This window comes from Ochotona curzoniae, unplaced genomic scaffold, assembly GCF_017591425.1.
Source record: "Ochotona curzoniae isolate NIBS_2020 unplaced genomic scaffold, NIBS_Ocur_1.0 contig_2210, whole genome shotgun sequence".
NCBI lineage: Eukaryota > Metazoa > Chordata > Mammalia > Lagomorpha > Ochotonidae > Ochotona > Ochotona curzoniae.
In genome coordinates, this window is record NW_024465369.1 from 27263460 (window position 1) to 27287182 (window position 23723).

Here is a 23723-nt window from a genome sequence, read left to right on the forward strand (position 1 = left end):
GGCGTCATGGGAGGCCCGGCGTGTGAGGAGCAGCTTCTCAGGCGGCGGGAAGCTGGTGGGGTGCAGGGGCGTGTGTGTGTGGAGCGGCTCGGCTGCACGGGCGCCCTGCAGGTGCGGTGGCCTGGCCGCTCGCGCTCCCGCCACGGCGCCTCAGCAGCGCGGCCGAGCAGTCTGTGAGGCGGCGGGGGAGGGGAGGGGGCGGAGGAGCGGAGGGAGGGGAGAGGGGAGGAGCGGCCGGTGGGTGGGGGCGCGGGCGAGCGGGCGAGGCGCGCGGGGGGCGGGCAGGGCGCGCGAGCGGCGGGCGGGCCCCCACAGCGCGCTCCGGGGACGCCGGCCTCGCTCCCCGGGCGCCCGCCCCGGCACCTCAGCTGCGGGCCGCCTGCTCCCCCGGCCGGCACCGTCGCCTCTCCAGGTGGGCGCCCGAGCGCAGGGCTGAACTCGGGTCAGGGCGGGCCCAGCGCCGCTGGAGGCAGGCTCGGAGCCGAGCCGGTGCTCCCGCCGGGATCTGCCGTGGCAGGGGTCCCGGCAGCGCTGACTCTCAGACTCTTTCTTCCATTCTTTCAGCTCTGAGATCACCTAAGCTCGTCGCTGGGCCGCCATGACAGGCCCTACCGGGCCAGGAGGCCAGGGGTCCTTGGGGGCCAGGTTGGCCCTGGTCCTGCTCCAAGTGCCTCTTTCACCACTGTGCGGCCGAGGATTGGGGCGCCGACCTGGGAACGGGGGTGGGGCGGGGGGGATGAGAGCAGGAAGCAGGATCAGAGAAAACTCCTGAGATTTTGAGAATTGGCAGTAAGGCATGCGGAAACCTCTAGCTGTCTGGAACTGCAAAGCTTATTTTGTTTTAATGAAAACAGCTTTAATTCACTGAGTCCCTACTCTGCCTTTTCCCATTCCACCTTCACCACAGCCCCCTAAATTAGTAATTTGCCTCATTTTACACATCAGGAAGTGGGGGCTCCCCACAGCACTCAAAATTGCAACCCGGAAGCGACTTTCCCTAAGACGTGGACTGTCAGAAAGTAATGACATCATGCTTAGCCTGGGAGACACAGCAGCCCTCCTGGGAAGTTCTGGGCTTCCCACACCTGTCTGTGTACCCCATGCACTGTTGTGCATTTCCAAATGGTTTATACACTATGTTCTTTGACCAAATTAAGTAACCTCTGTCCCCTGCATCCACTTAGCCAATTTTTCTTCATCTGTGTCAACCTCTGCCCAGGAAAAGATAAACACTGCCTGCTGATGGGATGGCACGCCCCAATCCCATCTCCATGTACCTTTCCCCACTGGGACACCGACCATTGGCTGTATCCAGGCAGTGCTAAAGTTTCAGCTGGTCAAAACAAAACACGTTTAATTCAGGGAGCAGATGATAATCATTTTTTCCCCCAAAAAAGTCAAAGTGCAAGCCCAGAATGTGTCATCTCTCAGATGCATTTTTATGGTGCAGTGGCCAAGCCAGGACACCACCACCCTCAGTGGTCCAGTTCATACTGATCACAGATATAGCTACCTTTTCGGATGCTATTTGTCAGGCAAAGCTCTCATTTACATTCAGTGCTTCCATTATGGTCTGCATTCCACATACAGGTTTTAAATAAGCTTGATGTGAAAAATAAGTAATTATATTGAGGTCATTCTAGCAAAATAAAGGGGAGATGCGTATTTGCACATGTTCTCAACTAAAGAAAACTTTATTTACCTTCATTATCCCCATTTTATCTAAAACTGCCCAAATAGCTCTTTATCCTAAAAATGGGTTTATCTTCAGTTGAGATGTTCTGAGAGCAGGGTGAGAAAATGGTTCAAAATGGATCCTTCTTCACTCTTCACAACTGCTTCTCTTTTCCCCTTCCCTTCCCCCACACATGTACTCAAGGCAGGCTCTGAGTTTTGTTGCAGAGAAGGACCAGTGGACACTGCAGGTGCTTTCAGCCACTGGCCATACTGTCTCCCAACAGCTTGTCCTGCCCCACTTCCCAGCGTGATTTCTAACTCTTAAGGAAGAGCTGGGCATTTCAACTACTGATCTTTCTGGGCATTTCAACTACAGATCATTCAGGCATGATCCATTTGCAAACTCTTTCTCTAACCCCATCGGTAAAATGTATAGTTCCTGTTCCTGCACTTATCAGTTTCAAGTAGTAAAAGAACAGATTCCCAAGAATAGATTTTTTTTAATCTTTAGATTGACGATAAATGTAGAATTTATTGCCAGTCATACCTTGAACAGCTATACCAAGGATTATTAGAATTATTAGAATTAGCCCCTTCAGTGATAGGTGTTGGGCATTGTGGTTAAGATACTGGTTGGGACGTTCATGTCCCATAACACTGGCTGAATTCAAGGCCAGACTCCACTTCCAATCCAGCTTCCTGTTAGTCTGCACCCTGGGAGGCAGTGGGTTGATGACTCACACACTTCTTTCCCATTCAGTGTGACAGGTGTGAAATAGAGGTAGCCCTCTTGCAAACCAGGGAAACAGGCAGTTTTTATGAAAAGGAAGTTAATGCGGGAGATCTTCCTCCCTGCAACTGACAAAAGAGTTCTAGAACAATAAAGCAGATATGTTGGTACCAGAGAGCAGTACCAATCCCTGGTGGCCGTCATCCCTTTGGATTGGCATTTGTAAAGTTGCAAAGGGAGCAGTTTGTTTCTTGGCGCATTCCCCATGGTCTATGCTTTCTGCCCTTTTGCATTCATCCTACTGCTTCTATTCTGGAACCTGAGACTTAAACCGCTTCAGGAATAATGCCTTTCCTTGTTTTCTTGTTTCTCTTTGTTTACCAAATCAAATTTCCTGGTGTGTGTGTGTGTGTGTGTGTGTGTGTGTGTGTGTGTGTATGTGTGTTTAAAGAGAGAGGAAAAGATGGAGACCTTCATCTGCTGGTTTACTCTTCAAATGACTACAACTGTGGGAGCTGGGCTGAGCCAAAGCCAAAAGCCAAGAGCTTCTTCCAAATCTCCCACATGAATATCAGGGACCCCTAAGTCTTGGGTCATCTTCCAATGCTTTGCTTAGGCCTTTACAGGGAGTTGGATTGGAAGTAGCAGCCTAGACAGGAATTGGTGCCAGTAGAGAATACTATCATTGTAGTTTTTATCCACTTTCCACAAAGGTGATTCCCAAATCAAATTTCTTAACTCTTTGTTTTGGTAAAGACAACACACATACAGGAAAAATTTCATTTAAAAAAATGTTACGATGTGGAGCCAGCCTTATTGTGCAGCATATTCAGCCAATGTCATTCCAAAAAAGAGCCCCCTTTGAAGTCCTGACTGTTCCTCTTCTTCTTTTTTTTTTTTAAAGATTTATTTTATTTTTATTGGAAAGGCAGATATACAGAGAGGAGAGACAAAGAGGAAGATCTTCCGTCCGATGATTCACTCCTCAAGTGAGCACAACAGCCAATGCTATGCCAATCTGAAGCCAGGAGCCTCTTCTGGGTCTCCCACGTGGGTGCAGGGTCCCAAAGCTTTGGGCCGTCCTTGACTGCTTTCCCGGGCCACAGGCAGGGAGCTGGATGGGAAGCAGGGCTGCTGGAATTAGAACTGGCACCCATATGGGATCCTGGGGTGTGCAAGGTGAGGACCTTAACCACTTGCACCATCGCGCCGGGTCCGACTGTTCCTCTTCTAATCTAATTCCCAGCCAATGTGCCTTGGAAGGCTACAGGTGACCCAAGAACTTGGATCTCTGCCACCTACATGGAAAATAAGTATAGAGTTCCTGGCTCTTGGCATCGGCCAGGTCCAGACCTATCTGTTGCAGCCATTTGCGTAGTGCACCAACAGGGTACTTCTCCAATAGAATGTTTCTCTCTTTCTCTCAATCTCTCTCCCTTTAAGATAAATAAGTAAATCTTAAAAAAAAAAAAAAGATGATTGCTTATTACAAGGAAAATACTGATGCCTCATCATGAAATGCCTTATTGTCTTCTATAGATCTTCTATAGATCTTCTCTTGCCCTCTGTCCAAGGCAGCTTTTCCTAGAAATCAAATCCCTTTTATTTGCAGTTTAACTATCTAAATATTCATGCCTAAACACAATTGAATAGGTTTTTTTGGATCTGATCATAATAGGAATGGAATCCTACTGTATGATCCTTTATTACTTGGCCCCTAATATTAAATTTATGATGTTCTTCTGGGCCTACAGTATCTATTCATGGTTCCTTCTATTGCTTGTAAATAAAATAATGAATTTATTCATTCTATTAAAAGTAGATCACTATTTTCTCTTTATTATTTACATTGCTACTCTGTATTTTGTGCAATTAGTGCATATGCACATGTACTGCTAGGTGGTATATATGACTTTGTAAGGCCGTGGCCTATACACACTTCTGTAGAAAATTCCAGCTTTCCAAATTTATTGTACCAATTTTCATATCAAAAGCAATATATAATGCATTTTTTCCCAGTGGTCCACATCCTTGACAATTAGTGTTTTATTAGGATTTTCACAGTAGACATTCTAATAAACACAAAGTAGAATCTTGCATTAGTCAGCTTTTGTTACTTTAATGAAATTCCTTGGGAAGGAAAAGGTTTATTGCAGCTGTTTAGAGGTCACATTTCAGGATCAGGCAACTACACAGACTGAGATCTGGAGGAAGCTGGCAATGGTGGAGTGGGTCTGCATTCCAGTCACTTCCCAAAGAGTCCAAATGAGCCCTGTTCATTCTTTTTTAATCAATATACTTGCTAATATTTTGTTTGTAAGTTTTTACGACTATATTCATGAATTAGATCAGGTTTCTACCTTATTAACATGAGACTTTAGGGAACAAATGCCTGAATTCTGGGGGACATATTTGCTGTATTTATGATGAATTATTCATTATTTTCTTTTTAATTCCTATGATTTTCACATTCTTTCTAGCTCTGGGTTGATAATAGGTTTCTGAGTATCTTTTCTTTTCCAGTATTTCTTATTTTAGAACTCTTTTTTTTTTTAAAGATTTATTTTATTTTTATTGGAAAGGCAGATATATAGAGAGGAGAGACAAAGAGGAAGATCTTCTGTCCAATGATTCACTCCCCAAGTGAGTGCAATGACCAATGCTATGCCGGTCTGAAGCCAGGAGCCTCTTCCGGGTCTCCCACGCGGGTGCAGGGTCCCAAAGCTTTGGGCCGTCCTTGACTGCTCTCCTGGGCCACAGGCAGGGAGCTGGAAGGGAAGTGGGGCTGCTGGAATTAGAACTGGCGCCCATATGGGATCCCGGGGTGTGCAAGGTGAGGACCTTAACCACTGCGCCATCGCGCTGGGCCCATTTTAGAACTCTTAATGGTGCCATAAACAAATTCTTAGAATATCAAATGATTATCTTTTAATATCCGGAGTATCAATTTTCCCTATAAAGTCTTGAAATTTATCATTTTCCTTTCATATTTAAATCTGTGGCCAACCTTAGATTGATTTTTCTTTTGATATGAAGTTCTACAAGTTATTTTTTTCTACATAATATCACAAATTCATTTGTTAAAATGATTATTTTTGCTCACAACTACACACCTCTATTTTTGTTATAATTCAATTGCCAACTGTCCATAGGTTTTTTTTTTATGGCGTTATTGATCAGATCTATGTCTATGTCACTTTGTTAATTATTCTAATTATAAAATTTAATTTTTAGTAGAGCACAGCTTTTCATTCTCTCCTTCAAGACCATGTTACTAATTTTAGGCTTAACTTCTGAAGTCATATAAAGGTCTGCTTGGATTTTGGTTATATGGGATTGAACCTGTAAAGCAACATGGGGAGAAATAATATTTTTTAAAAATAGGGTCCCATGAAATTACTGTTTCGTTCCATTACTTATCTCTTTAACTCATTGCAATTATGTTTTATACTTGTCTTCATAAAATACCTAGCATATCTCCTGTTAGAAACACTGTGAACAATTTGATATTTTATGCTAAGTTGAATTCATTTAAAATTTTTATTTTCTATCATTTGTTGTAAAGAAGAAAACAGTTAAACTTTTTCTCATGATGCTTTTATCCACATAATTGCTTTTGCACATTAATCTTAAAAAAAAACTCACCCGTAAACATTTTTAAGTTTTCTGCAGTTGAAGCTATGTTATCTGTGAATGATGAGCTTTATTAATCCTTTTAACTCTTATTTATGTATTTTCTGTGTTTTTATGATGTTATCACATTGTCTACACATTTGAGTACAATGCTAAAAGTAAATGTCAATGGCGTCTTAATCTTAACCTCAAAGGGACAGATACTAACCGTATGGATATCATTTATTAAGGAGAAAGGTGCCTTCATCCTCTCTATTTGCTGATAGTTTTTGTCACAATGTGGAGTAAACATTATTAACCTGTCTTTCTGCCTCTTATGGATTGGTTATGTGGCTTTTATTCTCTCTCTTGAATATGTTGAATTTTTAAATGATTATTTTAACTGGCATTCACAAAAAATGACCTCTATTCGTTTTTTTATACGTTTTAGTAATTTTACTAGTATTTTGTTTACAAGTATTTATACTTAAATCCATGAATCAAATTTCTCTGTAACATGGATAGCATCAAAATACTTCCTTGTTCCCTGACTTCTAGTTGTGTTGATTCAAGGGAAGCATCCAGGATAAGATATAACAATTATGTGGCACCGATTTCATTGGACAGTCCCTACTCTGCCACACAGTCCACTCATGTGCAGGTGTTAGCTGCCTCTCTTCATTTTATCCAATAGAAAGGAAAGCCTGGAAATTTGATTTGGTGGTAATAGGCTCGATACTGCTATTTCTGTGTATGATAAAACTATTCTTTGCTTTGACTTAGTAGTCTTGTACCTTCTGAACTGCAGTAATACCATCATCTGGCAAGGTGAATAAAGTCTCAGACCCTTCAGCATTCTTGATAACATTTTTTTCGTTTTATTTTGTTCTATTTTCTTTAAATTTTCCCATATATTCATAGAGTGGTGCTTTGTTTAAACTCCTTAAATTATTCAGCTCAAGTGTGCTGTTTTCTGTTATCTTGAAAGTTATTCACATCTTCACTGTTATTTTGATAATCACATCAGAAATTACAGCATATAACATTGACTTATCAAAAGACACTTATTAGCAATTTGACCATACTTCCAGATAATGTGAGGACCTTAACTTCATTCTCTTCCTTGCAGAAGGGTGTTCTATTGTGTTTCTGTACATTTTGTTTAATCCATTTATCTGTTGTTTTCATATTTTGTGAACTTGTGTCCAAGTTTGTTTAGACTCATGTTTTCGTTTTTCCTTAAAATTAGTGAGTTGCAAGTCGTCTCCATCTTCAATTATTGAAGGAACTGCCAGAGTACTTTCCAAAGTACTTGATTCATGTTAATTTTCCAACATCAATACATTTGCTTTCCATATCCTGACAATTATTATTGTCTTTTTAAATTGTAAGCCTTCTACCAAGAACAAATCAGTATCTCATTATGGATTTATCTTGTTATGGTTTAAGTTGTATTTCCCAACTGGTCAGTTTATACTGAGAATGTTTTCTTTTTTAAAGATTTAATTATTTTAAATATTTTTTAAAGATTTATTTATTTTAAAGATTTGTGTCTTTAAAAAGATGTAATAATATCTTATTGGAAAGGCAGATCAGGTTTACAAAGAGAAGGAGAGACAGTGGTCATAAGGATCGGCTGATCTGAAGCCAAGAGCCAGGAGCTTTTTCTGGGTCTCCCACATAGGTGCAGGGTCCCAAGGTTTTGGGCCATCCTCAACTGCTTTCTCAAGCTACAAGCAAGGAGCTGGAAGGGAAGTGGAGGAGCCAGGACACAAACTGAGCTCATATGGGATCCTGATACATGCAAGGTAAGGATTTAGCCACTAGGCTGTTGTGCTGGACTCCTGAGAATGTTTTCATGTACGTGTTGATCACTGGTGTGTCTTGTCTAGGGGAATGTTAATTCTGACTCTTTGCTTTTCAGTTGAGCTATTTGTCCTTTTATTATTGGCTTTCAGGATTATTTACCTACCATATACAGAAATCCTTATCAGACTCCTTGGATGCAAATATTCCCCTTTCAAACCCGTCCACTTTCTTGATGGTATCTTTGAGTCAATAAAACTTTAATTTTGATAAAGTATGGTTACTTTTTTCTTTTCACACATGTGATTTCCATGTCACATCTTAGGTGACTTCCCCTAAGCCAAGTTCCAAACTTTACCCCCTCTTTTTTCTCAAACAATGTCACAGTTTTAGTTAACAATACATTTCAAGTTACCATTTGCATATGCTGTGGTGAAGTCCACTTCCTTCTTTTTCCATGATTATATATGGTTGCCCAGCATCAGATCTAGAAAGCAATTTTCTTTTCCCACTGAATCGTCTTGGCATCTTTATCAAAAGTCAATTGGCCACAAATAGGACGATTTATTAAAAAAAAAAAACTCTATATGTACAGTTCTTCTTTTGCTGTAACATTCTACTTGAATACTGTAACCTTGTAATAAGCTTAGAAATTTTGAAATTATCACATGAATTTTCTCACTTTGTTCTTTTTCAAACATTTTAAGTGATTATCAGCCCTTTAAATTTTCACATAAGTTTTCAGGCTGTCTTATCAGTAAATGCAAAGAAGTCAGAGGGAGTTTTGATAGGGAGTGCATTGAATCTGTGGTTTAAGTAGCAGAGCAGTTTTCTTCTAATACCATTAATCTTTCCAAATTATGAATAAGGAATGCTATCACTTAATTATGTTTTTTAGTTTCTTCCAACGTTTTGTATATTGCACATTGTAAATGTTGAATCATTCTTAAAGATTTATTTAGCTTTAATTGGAAAGGCAGATTTACAGAGAGAAGGAGAGACAGAGAGATCTTCCATCTGCTGGTTCACTCCCCAAGTAATCACAATGGCCAGAACTGAGCTGATCCAAAGCCAGGAGCCAGGAGCTTCTTATGGCCTCCAACATGGGTGCAGGCTCCCAAGGTGTTTTACCAGCCTCTGCTGCTTTCCCAAACACTTGGGAGCCTGCATCCATGTGGAAAACCCATCAGAAGCTGCTGTTTCCTGGCTTTGGATCATCTGGCCATTTTGACCACTTGGGGAGTGAACCAGCTGGGGCATGAACTGTTGCCTATATGAGATCCCAGGCATGCAAGACGAGGACTTTATCCACTGAGCCACTGTGCCAAATCTAAATTACTTTGCCTAAATCTATGCCTAAATACTGTGTGTGCTTGTTGTTGTTGTTGTTGTTGTTGTTAATGGAAGTTTTTAATCTCATTTTTATTCATTCCTAGGCCATCAAAATAAAATTGGTCTTTGTATATTAATCTTAGATCCTGCAATCTTTCTAACTCCATTTTTGATTATTAGCTTTAATTGTTTGTGGCTGCTTTTAGTGTACTCCTGAGGGTTTTGTATATACAAGAACATGTTATCTGCAAATGAAAAAATTAGTTCTTCATTTCATCCTAGGTGTCATTTACTTGGTTGCTTGTTCATTTTTCTGATTTCCCAGGTTAGAACAAGGGAATAGAAGTGGTGAGAACAGATACTCATGTGTTGTTTCTAATCTTGGTCAGAAAATACTCAACATTTTAGATTTAGGAATGAATTTAGCCACTGTTTTTCATAAATGCCCTTTGTTCAGTGAGCTCCCAGTTTGTTGAGGTTGTGATGATGATGAAGAGGTGCTAGATTTTTTTGTTGACATTTGTATTTAAAGAATGGTTTTGTTGACTACAGAAATATTGGCTGGTGTTACTTTATTTCAACACTTTTAAAACACATTCTTCTATTGCTCTGACTTAATTGTTTATATTGAGAGATAAAGTTCAGTCTCTTATTTGTTTTGAAAGTAACTTTTCCTGCTTTCTACAATGCTTTTAGTTTCCTCTTTTTCTTGGGTTCCAGCAGACTTGCTTTAATATATGCAGGGAAAGATTTCTTTTTTGTTTGTTTTGTTTTTCTTTGTGTCCTGTGGTTTACAAGCAGTCTTGAATCTGTGCCTTAATTTTTGTTAATTTACAAATGTCTTCACCATTCTTTCCAAATAGCATTTCCCCCCTCACTCTTTCTTCTGCTTTCCCCACAGTTTTTAGTGATATATAAAATACGTATATAAAATGTATGTAATCTTATCATTGTTCCTCCCATTGTTTTGCCATTTCTCATGTATTACCGAATTTTTCACCACACTTTATTCTATGTATTTTTTCCAACATTTTTTTTTTCTTTTTATTCCTTTAAGCCTTTTTTTTTTTTTTTCATTTATTTGTAAAGCAGAGAGGTGGTGGGGCAAGGGAAGATGAACAGATATCTGCCATGTGCTTGGAGGTCCCAGGGCTGGGCCAGATGTAAGCCAAAGGCCAGGAAATCAGTCCAAGTCTCCTAGGTCAATGTCAGTGACCCGGCCACATTTGCCGTCACTGTTGCCTCCCAGGTTATGCCCTTGCAGTATGCTGGAACTTGGGTTAGAGTCAGGAGTTGAGCCCAGTCACTGTGTTATGGGATTTAACTATCTGAAAAGGGTAGCTTGCCAAGCACCTGCCCCTCTCATACAAAACCTTTCCTCAGCTGAATCTCAGATATTCATAAGACTGTTTATTAGTGCATAATTTTTATGGCTCTTTTTAAATTTCTAAGAGCTGCTGACATTTTTACTTTTATCTCTTATATCCTTGAAAATAATAGCTTTATTTAGAAAATAGGTATGATATTTTAAGCCCTCGTAGGTATCTTGCTATTTTTTGCTCTGTTGGCAAGACTTCATTCATGCCATGTTATCTATTTAGACACCAAATTATTTATTTTTAGTTATTGCCTAACACTGATTTGCAAACCAACTTTTAGAAATACTTGGAGGCCCTGGCACTGTGCTATAGGTAGTAGAGCTTCTGCCTAAGACACCAGCATTCCACATGATGCTAGTTTATGTTCTGGAAGCTCTGCTTCCCATACATCTCCCTGTTAGTGCCCTCAGGAAGGCAGAGGAAGAAGATGGCCAAGGTGTTTGCCTTGCCTATGCAGAGATGAATGCCTCTTCCGTCTTCTCTTCTCTCTCTATTTCTCCCTCTCTTTCTCTCTCCTTCTTCTATTTCTCTCTCTCTCTCTCTTTCTGTGTCTGTGTGTGTGTAATGCTAATCTTCAAAATAAATAAATGAATCTTAAGAAAAATACTGGGTGGCCTGAGATAGATACAGTTTATTTTTTTAAGTTTTATTTGAGAGTAAAAGAGAGGAAGAATGTGTGTGTGTGCGTGGAGAAAGAGAAAGAGAACGAGAGAGAGCTGCCATCTTCTAGTTCACTCCCCAAATGCCCACGTCACCTGGAGATAAGCCAGACCAAAGACCTACACCAGGAATTAAATCTAATTCTGTGTGATTAGCAGGGATCCAACTACTACAGCCATTAGCCATTCTTAAGACCATTCCTGTTAGCGAGAAGCTGTCATTGTATGGGTAGGACTCAACACCGGTGCTCCAATATGGGCTGCAAGCTTCACAACTTGGTGGTACAACTTTTGTGCCAATCACCTGCCCTAGTGCTAGCTCCCTTTATAAAGGATTCTATTTTCTCTTGTCTGGCTCCTGGAAGCCCTGGCAATCTGCAGTTACCTTGTATGGAGAAGGCTCAGACCTCAGGTCTTGGTCCTCTAAATACTTAGCTCTCTCCTTTTCACCATTATTCCCAGATCACGAACCATTAGCCAGGGCCTTCCTGTATGTTGGTCTGTCCTCACTTTACAGCCTCCACAGGACATAAAAATAATTATTCAACCTTTTAGCCACTCCCTGGAGTTGGCAAATGTTCCTAGGGTGAGGCTGGGAAGCTTCAGTAAATCTTCTCTTAGAGTACATTTTATCCCCCCTAACTTCTTTAGTTTCCTTGGTGATGGCTGCCTTGTCTAGCAAATAATTGTGAGGATTCCGTAAGCATCTTGTATCTGATTCAAGAATCATGTTTTTGAGCGGTAAAATCCACTCCTGAGTAATATAAAGAATATGAGAAAATTAGGAACAATTTAATATTTAGAGGAATAGTGTTGTTGCAAACTGGCTATGTCCTTATTTTATAGGACAATTTGTGTGAGGTCTCATTAGTTATACTTTTTAAAGTTTCCCTCTTCCATTAATATCCACTTAAAAAAATCTTTGAGCCTAATTAAAAGTGAAACTTCAAGAAGAAACAATGGGTTGAGAGAGTTGCCTGCATTTTATTTCTTAATTTCTCTCACACCAACATCAATTTCTCTGACTTGTTTATGTAAAAATTTTTGTACCATGAATTCCTATAATGTCCCAGTTATGTCTTTTAATTCATGCTAATGCCAAATGTGCTTCAGCCCATTTATAATACTCCTGCCTGTGCTACTCTTGCTCTGTGAGAAGAAATTCCAGGTTCCATGCCTGCCAGCCTGATGTTTTTATGAGCTACATTCAGTAGGATATCATTTTTTCAAGTGCAAAAGGAAGCCACAACTGTGCTCCAGGGAGTGTGCTATATTCTACCGCTGTAGAGGCACAACTTTCAGGGAGTGCCTCTCAGCACATCTGTGCATGCCTGCTCTATTAGACCAAAATGCACATGCTCTTAGACCTCTGAGCTCCATGTGGCCCTCAGTGATCCTGCCACCAACCTTTAATATAAAAGTGTAACATATGGTTATTTTATATTCTTTTATTTCTTTCAAAGTCTGCATGTCATTCTCATTGCTATTTTTTGAGGTATGAACAAATTAGTTATCTCTTATTTTAAACAGGGATGCTAATAAATACAAGGATTGGCCTTTACAAGAATGTCTTAAAGGCACACCAGGATTGGGTTTTTAAAACAGACAGGAAGAAATAGTGAAAGGATTAAAACAGTGGCAAGATTAAAATTGAAATGAAAATTCTTTTATGAGACACGCTTCTGCTGTTGCAGAGTCCCATATAACAGTTTTCAAATAGTGATGTACCTGTGTTAGACCTAAGGAAATAGGACACTATAACCTCAGAAATGCTAATGTATCCCTTCTTCCCTACAGATTTTCTCTTGGCTTTATATTCTAAGAATCTTGGGATTTTCAAAGGAATCAAATGTACTTGTACAGCAAAGATCGATTGCTTGGTAAGAAGCTCTATATCACTACTCTATCCCAATTATTGCAAGTAAGTCAATCTCTAAATCTTGTATTATGTAGATGAGAAAAATTCTTGCCTTTAGTTTCCTTTCCTTGTTCTCAGCATAGACTTTGACTTCCCTCTGTATACTTTCTGCTGGTGGTGTCACTTACCATTATTTTGCTGCTTTTGTGCAAGCCACCCTGAATCCTTTTTATAATAAGCTTCGTAGCAGATAGATGCACATAAAAGAAAAACAATTAATGGCTTATAACAGTCACAACATAGTCTACAATTTCACAATAGGCTCCGTGACTTGTATAATTAGTGTGGACAAAGCTGAAGAAACATTTTTATTAAGACTGTCCTAATGGCACTTTGGTTTCTGCTTAGCATCAGTCAATAGGTCTTGGGAATTTCTCTCTTACTGGATACTTCACTACCAAAACAATGGGATCATAATCATGATAAAAATTTCGTCCTCCCTTCAGGTGCCAACCTAGTACTATTTAAATCGTTTGCTATCGATGGCCTGTATTTCGTATGCCACGTTCCAATCCTTCAACGTGTCTCTCATAAGGTTCTTATCCAATGTATAGATGCTTTTCAGATAAGATGTACCCTCTTAATTTAATGATAAAAATTGTCATTTCTTTCTTTCTCAAGCTCTACTTCAAGGTGTGTTATTTATAGATCATGTTCTAATAGAAAGCCTTATTTCAGTTGTTCAGAAGTTTCAATAATATATTGACAAACATAAACTTTAATAGAAATGAAATACAAAATTTAAGGATAGATGTTAAGGAGTGAATGTTTCATATGTCAATCAAGTTGCCACTTGAAATGCCTACATTGCATTTAGCAGCATTTAAGTTCAAGTCCCAGTTCTGCTTCCACTCCAATGTTAAGCTAATGCCTTGGGGGGAAGCAGGTGGCTCAAGTTGAGTCCCTGCTTTCCACATAGGATATCTGGACTCAGTCCCTGGCTCCTATCAGTGGCTTGGAATAGCTTCAGCTCTTAGAGCAACTGAGAGATTTCTCTCTCTTTCCATTCCTCTGCCTTTCAAATAAATACATTTAGTTAATTATTTAAATAACTGACTTTTATTTCTTGCCATTGGACTGCTACTTTGCCTGATACAAGATTCTGAATTAACTTGAATCTCTCTTATTTATAGATTTTTCTTTGTCACATAAAGAGGCAAAAAAAAAACAATCCTGCTAAAATTAATTTGAGGTTCCATCTCTTCCTCTCAACAACACCTTCAGACTCACTTTGAGATAAAATCATCCACAGAGATTATGGAAAGTATTTCCTTCTTTACACTTATTATATTTGGAAAAAAATTTTGGCAAATCCTTCAGTAAGTGAAGGAAAAAAGAGGAAAATTATTTCAGGGTTTATTAGATCTTATTGGCTGGATGCTCTCTCTCTATTATCATGGTTTTTTTTCTTTTTTTTTTTGTAATTGTTTTATGATATAGTTCCATAGGCTCTAGGGTTTCCCCTCCATTCTTCCCAAACTCCCCCACTGGATCCCCCAATATTATTATAATAGTATAATCCTTCATAAACAGTAATAAGTTCATCATTCTGTTATTTAAGTGTATTCTAACATTGAAGTGTGGACAATCACAGAGAGTCCAACATCCTATTATCAAAATATATTTAACAGTTTCATTTAGAATCCATCTTTGATTTGAAAGTAGAGATGCATACTGCATTGTATCTTCACATCTGATATGAAACTCTGTATTACACAGTGACAATACATCCTCTTAAATGAAAAGCTATCAAACAAAATCAACAACAGAAAGAAAAATGAAAAACTTGCAACATGAAGTTAAATAATATGCTACTGAATGACCAGTGTGTCTCTGAAGAAATGAAAAAGAAAATAAAAACCTTCTTGGAGAAAGCGATGTTCCTGTATAACCCATGTGTTACTGAAGAAATTAATAAGAAAAAAAATTGAAGAAATGAAAAAAAAAATACCAAAACTCATGGATGTGGCTATAACAGTAATGAGAGGCACATTTCTTTTTTTTTTTTTTTCAAGATTCATTTATTCTTTTTGCCAAGTCAGATATACAGAGAGGAGGAGAGACAAATCTTCTATCTGATGATTCACTCCCCAAGTGGCCACAATGGCCAGTGCTGAAGCCAGGAGCCAGGAACTTCTTCCGGGTCTCCCACATGGGTGCAGGGTCCCAATGCTCTGGGCCGCCCTCGACTGCTTTCCCAGGCCCCAAGCAGAGAACTGGATGGGAAGTAGAGCTGCCAGGATTAGAAGCGGTGCCCACATGGGATCCTGGCATGTTCAAGCCTAGGACTTTAGCCGCTAGGCCACGCCGCCAGGCCCAAGAGGTACATTTCTAATATCAGGTGCTTGCAAACACTAGAAATATCTCAAATAAATGATCTAATCATGCATCTCAAGGACTTATTAAAAAAATTTAAATGAACAGAAAGCAAGAAATTATAAAAGTCACAGCAAAAAAAAAAAAAAAATGGAATTGAAACCGAAAAACTACAGATTGCAACAAGGAAGAGCAATTTCTAAGAAGCTGAGCAGACCAAACTTTCAGCCATTTTAGCAAAGAAAAGCAAGCGAGAAAAACCAAGTAAAATTATAGATGGAAAAGAAAACATCCTAAGAAACTAGTAAGGTGAATTATTTTTGCTGAATGGATCCTTTGGTAATTATGTGGTATCCTTCTTCATCTCTTAATATTTTTCACATCAAAGTCTATATTATCTGATATAAGAATGGATACATCAGCTCATTTTTCTTTTCCATTACCCTGGAATATCTTTTTCCATCCCTTCAGTTTTTGCCTATCTTAGTTGGTGAGATGTGTCTCCTGTAGGCAACAAGTGGATGGGATGGATAGGTAGTAATTTGGACCTGTCATTTTAGCAATGGGTTGTTCATTGTTTAGTTTAGTCTTCTTTTGTTGTTTTATTGGGACTTTCCCCATGTTAACCTTTGTTTTGATGCTATTCATTTACTCTGTCAACAGAAAATCTTTAAATACCTTTTGTAGGACAAGTCTAGTGGAGGCAAATTCTTTGAGCCTTTCTTTACTGTGGAAGAAGTTTATTTCAAAAATTTCAAAGACAAAGGACAGCTTTGCTGGGTAAGTTATTCTGGGCTGACCATTTTTGCTTTTAGAATCTGGAATATGTCACTCTACTCTCTTCTGGCCTGTAGAGTTTCCCTTGAGAGGTCAGCAGTGAGTTCAGTTGGGGTTCAGCTTGCATGTGATTCTTGTTGTTACTAAGAAGCTTTATAAGTATTTGAAATTCTTTACCCCCCATTTCCTTGATGTCTTCCTCAGTTAACTCTGACATTGCAAAGGCTTTTGCACCTTTGTGGGGGAGGCATCAGTAATATTCATCATGCTTCTGTCTCTTGCTCTTGGTCATTGCTGTTCTGGTTAGCAGATTCCTCTCCTTAGGATATGCTTTAAGAATGAACATCTTTCTGTTTTAGAGATGGGTTTATGTGGCAATTTTAGCCATTGAAGGTTTAAACCGTTTTCCCTTCTCATTCTGACTTCTATGGCTACCCGCTAAGACCAACCCTGAAGGATCAGATTGATTGACAATTAAATCATCAGTGTAAATAAGAAATTGTTATTCTAGTTTCATATTCCAGTCTCAAGGGTTACTTGCACAAGAAATGCATCCATTGATATAATTCATTCTAAGTCAAGTTATGAGTTAGCAAAGGACTGGCCTCTGAGTTGTGATGAATTGACACCCTAAAGACTGTTAGCTCCAAAAAGGCAAAACTGTGATTATCTTGTCTGTTACTCTTTAAGGTTCCTGATTCATAGAGGGAAATTTCTGTATCTATGGCTAACTATTCTACTATCTGGCTTCTTGAATGTCATTCTACCAGCTTTTCTTAGTGACATCAATTACATTACACAGAACTTCTTTTCAAATTATGGGTGAACTCTATTGTTACTGTTTTATCGATGATAAGATAACAATATAAATTAGTTAGACAGCATTTCTATAATCCCAAAGCTAAAAGAATGACTTTGAAATTCCAAAACCAATGCTCTTTCTATTACTTCTTGGTGCCCATCAAAAGAGATCAAAACTAGCTGGAACTACCAGCTAAAGCTCACGGAGCTGGCTGAATGTGACCTAAGTTTTGAATCTCATGTATACTTCAACCTGTAGTCCAGATACATGGCCTCAGTCATATATGAAGGGAGCATAATATCAATACTTACGTTTGGAAAAATATTTAGTATAGTAATAAAGTTCAATTGTAAGTATATTAAAAATCATGAAGCAATGGTGAAAAACCTTGCAAAGTCTGGCAGATTTTTAAATATCTGAATGCCAGTTTGAGAAATTTGGTCATTCTTCTACAAAGAATCAGAAGCAAATATAAGTTTTAAAGAATATATGAAGAGAAATCTACCATGCTGTGGAATAATGACTCAATTCAATATATCCTCATTTGGCAGTAAGGACACTATCTAAGAAGTTATTGAGGGGTTTGGTTTTGTGGCATAGTAGATTAAGCTATGCGTCTAACACTAGCATCTCAAATACATCCCAGTTTGAGTCCTGATTGCTCGACTTCTGATCCAGCTCCCTGGTGACGCACCTGGAAAGGCAAAGACTTTGACCCAAGTGCTTGGACCCATTTCACTCATGGGGAAGACCTGGATGGAATTTTAGGATTCTGGCTTTGTCTGCCTTAGTTCTGGCCATTGTGGCCATGTGTGAAGTGAACCAACAGATGGAAGTTCTCTGTACTTGTCTCCCTCTGTTTCTGCAATTTTAATTTCAAATAATTAAGTAGAAAAAATCTTTAACAAAAGAAGAGATATGAAAAGCCCAGCATATGTGCTTATATTGAGCATGGGGCAAAAGGAATAAAGAAGTTCAGAAACCTTCAAAGTTCAGCACCAGAAGTATTGATGAAAATGAAGAAATTAAATTGCCTGTGTAGGGAGATCATGCTTTGGTTTTGTATATGTTAGGCCCACATTGCAGTTTCTCTGAATGAACGACAGGAAATTGCAATGTGAGACTGTAGTTTTGAAACTTTCAGAATTACCCATTGAGATTCTTCCCTAGAGTGGAAATAACTAAAATTATAGAGTAAGAATATCAGAGACAGGGGTATGAAAAGTAAAGTCTTGGACAAACCTCAGGCAGAAATATTTAGGGTACAGAAAGAAGAAAAAGCCTCAAAGTGGTCAGAGAAGGCGTAGTCGGAAAGGCAGGTAGTCATTACTTCCCCCAGGGAGTTATTTCTGGGAGTTTTAAGACTGAGAAGTACTGTCTCCCTTTAATGATAGAAGATGATGGAAACAGTCAGATGGAAGTAACTTGGTAAATATGGATTAGGCCAAGGCAAATTTGATGAGCTGAATAGAATATTCTGTGATCAGTGACTTTGAAACCTTCCTTACAATGCTGCTTAAAATCTGATATAATTTCACAGACAATTTTCCCTTATATGGCAAAACAAACTGTGGGCAAACATGGTGAACACTGGATTTCTTATAAATTATTACTATGAAACATTTTAGGTGTAACTTCCAAGCCAAATTTCAATTTGCTTTAAGTGTAAATTGAATTACAAGTCGTTGAGAAGTGTGATAGATGTCAACTGCATCACTTCAAATCAGCTATTAAAGTGCTTTTATTTTTCTTGCATAATCAGGTAGAAGTTGCTGTTTTTTTAAACTTTGGAATGGCATGAAAGAGACAAACATTTAGTATAAATCATACTTTGAATTTGAATTTTGATCTTTTCCCTGGCTAGCAGTGTATAACAGATGCTCTCTCATGATGCTGGTCACCGTGTCTGTGAGTCAGACATACAGTGATGAGGATAAACTGCTGACCATGTACAATAACTTGTATTATCAAGCTATGATGTTTGATAGGTTGAGTATATTACATGCAGTCTGAATTTGTGAATGAAATTTTCCATTAATGAAGTTTCTTGAAATATAAGCTCATGGTAAATCAAGGACAATGTGTGCTTAAAATTATATTTCATGATTGGCTTAGTAGTCACATGATGATATTACCTGTTTTCTTCAACCTAAAAGCTCATTTTCTCTTCTGATTTTAAAAGAAATTGACATATATTGGAGAGCGCCTATAAGTATTGTGAGGCTTTCTGTTCCGAGTGGATAAGTGTCACCTGGCATGAAGATAATAACCAAGTATGTAAAGCTTCAAAAGGCACATCACTTTTCTCATCCTCATATTTAGCTTTCAGTTTGACAACCAGTACACTATGCTTGTAAGATAGTCTCATGTTTACAAGATACATTTATGCAGAATGGCTAATGTCTTCAAGTTTGCATTTTTTCTCCAAATACATTAAATTTTCCTGTTTGAAAACTGGTGGATTTGTCAGAGTAGCAGTTACAAGAATAATGAACCTAAAGTTCTGACTTGGAACAGGCAGAGCATGAAGGCATTATGTGCATAGGTAATACCTTTGTCTCTAAAGCAGACAACAAGTCATTCATTTTTCACTTCAATTCAACCCAGACCCCTTGCCATAGCCTACAGTTTTGCCCCACCCCTGTCACTTCTCTTGCCATACTCCTACCCTTATTTTTCTTCACATGCTGGTCTTCACACTATGCCTGAGATGCAAAAACAAGGTGCTTACCCGAGCCTTAAGCCTGTGCCCAGATCCACTCTCCACATCAGAGCTGTGTCCTTTAGGCTCCTCAACACTTGTGGGTGTGCCACCTCCCCACAGTCTTTCCTCAATAATCTTCCCTTATCTGCCTGGTTTCGCACCCTGTTTTGTTTTTCTTCATAGCATTTCCCATTGCCTGAAGTTAACCTGGTTATTCATTCATTTGTTTAGTGCCTATCTCACCAAACTGAATACACTTTCTATGGTTGTAGAGAACAAATCTATCAGGTATATCTGCATCTGCTCAGTACCTAAAATAGTGCCTCGTATTCAAGAAACACTTAAATGAATAAACCGAGCCCATTAAACCGTTCCATTCCCTGGCCACCACCTTCTCAAGCTGTTCAGTTCATGGCTTGGCTCTACTGTAGCACCTTTCAAATTCAGGAACATCAAAGAATAATCTTAACATTATCCATGATATTGTTTTTCAGCTAGGAATAAAATTTACCCCAATATTTTAATTCTATTTTAACTTATTCATCCAAAGGCACTTCACATGAGTGTGTATCACATAATTAACAAATTGACACACCATGGTTGCACACAACCTCTCCGTGCTGCATCCATCTGTAGCATGGGAGACACTTTGGGTGAAATGACAAAACACAAATCAGCTTGTGATCATCAATCTGCTCTTCAAAAGTGGAAGAAACAACAGAGAATTCAGTACTTGATGAATGATATCATTTATAAAGCCTCCTTCTCACACATGGTACGGTTCCAAGGAGGAAAGTTTTTCTAGTACCTCATTATATATTTCCATACTATATGGGGCAGTTGTATTGAAGTAGCTATGAATTGGTAATACTAATGGCCAATAATTGGTAATACTCAGCCTTACAGGAAAAAAAATGATTTTTCAATTCCCTCTGCCTTCTGTGACTGATATGCACTTCAAATCACTTCCATTTTTTCTTTTCCCCGTGCTCACACTATATTATTCATCCATCTCTGCACGTTTCCAAACCAGTCAGCCGGGAAGTGTTCATCTACAGCTACTGGTGTATGCAGGGCTCTTCCTGAGCTTAGGAGATACAGAGGTGGAGTATAAGGAAAGGTCCCCTTGCTCCTCAAGAGCATTCAGATCAAATAAACAGACAAAGTAACCAGGCACTACAGAAGAAAATATGAGAGGACAAAAGAACTGCAGGAAACAGACTCCAAATTTTCTCTCCAATTAAAGAGAAGAGGGCATTTCAGGTGAATGGATAAAACAAAGAATAAATAGAATTTATTTGTGGACTTTGAGAAGACAAATAACTGGAGCCTAGGTTGGGAAAAAGTGGCAAGTGAAGTACATTAGTAAATGAGAATGTGTCATCAAGAAACTGAATGGTAGGGCCAAGCATCTGAATTTGAGCAGAAAACTTAGATTTGAATTTATTTTCACCTTTCTTTCCACATTACAATTTTTTCTTTTCTTTTGTTTTTTACAGAAAATAAGACAGAATTTTTGTCTTTTACTTTCTGTAAAAGGAAGACTCTTTCACGAAAGACTTTTATTTGTTGCAAGAAGAGTGAAACCCCTTGAAGTTATGTTAAGAACAGTGACTGAAACCTCAAGTTCAGATTTTTAGCATTTACATATTTTTATAATGTTCTTTTGCTATTTTTAAACTTAGTTTGGCTTGGAGAAAAGAGAAATGATCTTTAATGAGAGGTGACTTTTTCTCAAAAATTGACGTTCCATGTCAGCCCTCCATAGGACACAGAGACTCTCACAGCTGCTGTAGGAACTTTTGATTTGTTTCAGAATCCAGAATAAGAGTATTTTTTATTTATAACTGTTTCCTATAACCTTGTGACTTAAATTATTGATAAAAGGAAGGGAAAAATCAACATTTGTAGAACATGTTTTATGAAGAAGTATATTACTTAAGACATACTAAGATAAGATGCTGTCAAAAGTTTACCTGCAACCTTAATGCCTTCACAAAACAAAGATCTGTCCCCACCGGGCATCAGCAAATGTCCCGTCCCACATCAATGCTCTGGGATCCCAGGTGACTGGAATGTTATCATCTGCAACCTGACCATTTAGGACATACAGTCTCCGTGGTCCCTGCATCAGGGGAGGGAAATATGAAAAACTGCACCCTGGCTCTTTTTCATGAGCTTTAACATATTAACCAGAACTAGTAACTTAACTGCCAGGAGGGATCTGAGCAGTGGTTTTCAGGAAAAAGAGGAAGACCGGCTATTGCACTAGTAAGGTTTAATGTGCCAAGACATCTGGACAATGTGCTTCATCTTCTCATCCTCCACAAAAGCTTCAGTAAGTAACATTATCCTTACTTCATCAGTGAAAAACAAAACAAAACAAAGCTGTGTGGTATCACATATCTTGGGTTTGAATCTCAGTTCTATTATGTACTATTCAGAACAAATCAGCTTGTTTAATTACTCTCGAAATGGTTTTCAGAGCTCTTGATGTTGGCGATATCACAGTTAAGTGTTATAGTTACTGTTACAACAGCCAAAGTTTGGAGGAAAAGGACTAGTCCTTCACAGTAATTTTATCCATTGTGCTCAATTCAGTAACTGGTACCTCTTAAGTACTTAATGTTAAATGAACAAATAAATTCAAATATTTAACTTTCTGGTCATCAATGGATTTAGAAATCAAAACATAATGATAGTAGCAGTAACACTGCACACTTTGCTATATTACAGAAAAACATAGCCAAAGATTTTATAACTTCTTGGACTACCTAAAATTCTATGATGGTGGGCCCAGTGCGATAGCGTAGTGGCTAAAGTCCTTGCCTTGAACACACCAGGATCCCATATGGGTGCCAGTTCTAATCACAGAAGCCCTGCTTCCTATCCAGCTCCCTGCCTGTGACCTGGGAAAGCAGTTGAGGATGGTCCAAATGGGAGACCTGGAAGAAGCTCCTGGCTTCCAGGTTGGGATCATTTGCCACTTTTTCCCAACCTAGGCTCCAGTTATTTGTCTTCTTAAAGTCCACAAATAAATTCTATTTATTCTTTGTTTTATCCATTCACCTGAAATGCCCTCTGGTTAACAATTATATAATGTGATCCTAATGGCATTATCATAGTTTCAGTATAACTGCAAAGACCCTATTGCCAAATAAAGTTATACTTACAGATATTGGGGGTTAAGTCTTTTTTTAAAAGATTTATTTTATTTTTATTGGAAACTCAGATATATAGAGAGGAGGAGACAGAGAGGAAGATCTTCCAGCTGATGATTCACTTCCTAAGCGGCTGCAATGGCTGGAGTTAAGCCAGTCTGGAGCCAGGAGCCCAGAACTTCTTCTGGGTCTCCCACAGGGGTGCAGGGTTCCAAGACCTTTGACCATCCTCAACTGTTTTCCCAGGTCACATGCAAGGAGCTGGATGGGAAGCAGGGCTGCCAGGATTAGAACTGGTGCACATATGGTATCCCGGTGGATTAGTAGTATAGCAGTCAGAACACAAACTGGAACCATATGGGATGTTGGCCCTAATTTTAATCACGTTTAAAGTGCACAGTTCAGTCAGTGGTAGCAAGCACATGTTGTGCACCGTCACCACTATTCCTCTTCAGAACACTTTGCATCTTGCAAGCGTGAAAATCTGAACCCATTGACAGTAATTTCCTGTCCTCTCTCCATTCCCTAGCAATCCCATTATTTTATCATGTTTCTTAAAGATTAAACATTTTAAATACCTCTGATAACTGAGTTTATGCATCTTTTTTGTGGCTAGTTTATTTCATCTGCCTTAGTGTCCATATTGTGGTATATATGAGAATTTATTTTTCTAAAAGTCAAATAATAGTCCATTATAAATACTGTGTGCACCATATTTATTTTTCATTCATACCTTTGTAGACATTGGGCTACTTCCACTTCTTGGCACCCATGAATAAAGCTACAATGGACAATTTTAAAAAATCAATGAAAAGATAGATTCATTTTGGTTCAAAAATATTGAAATCCA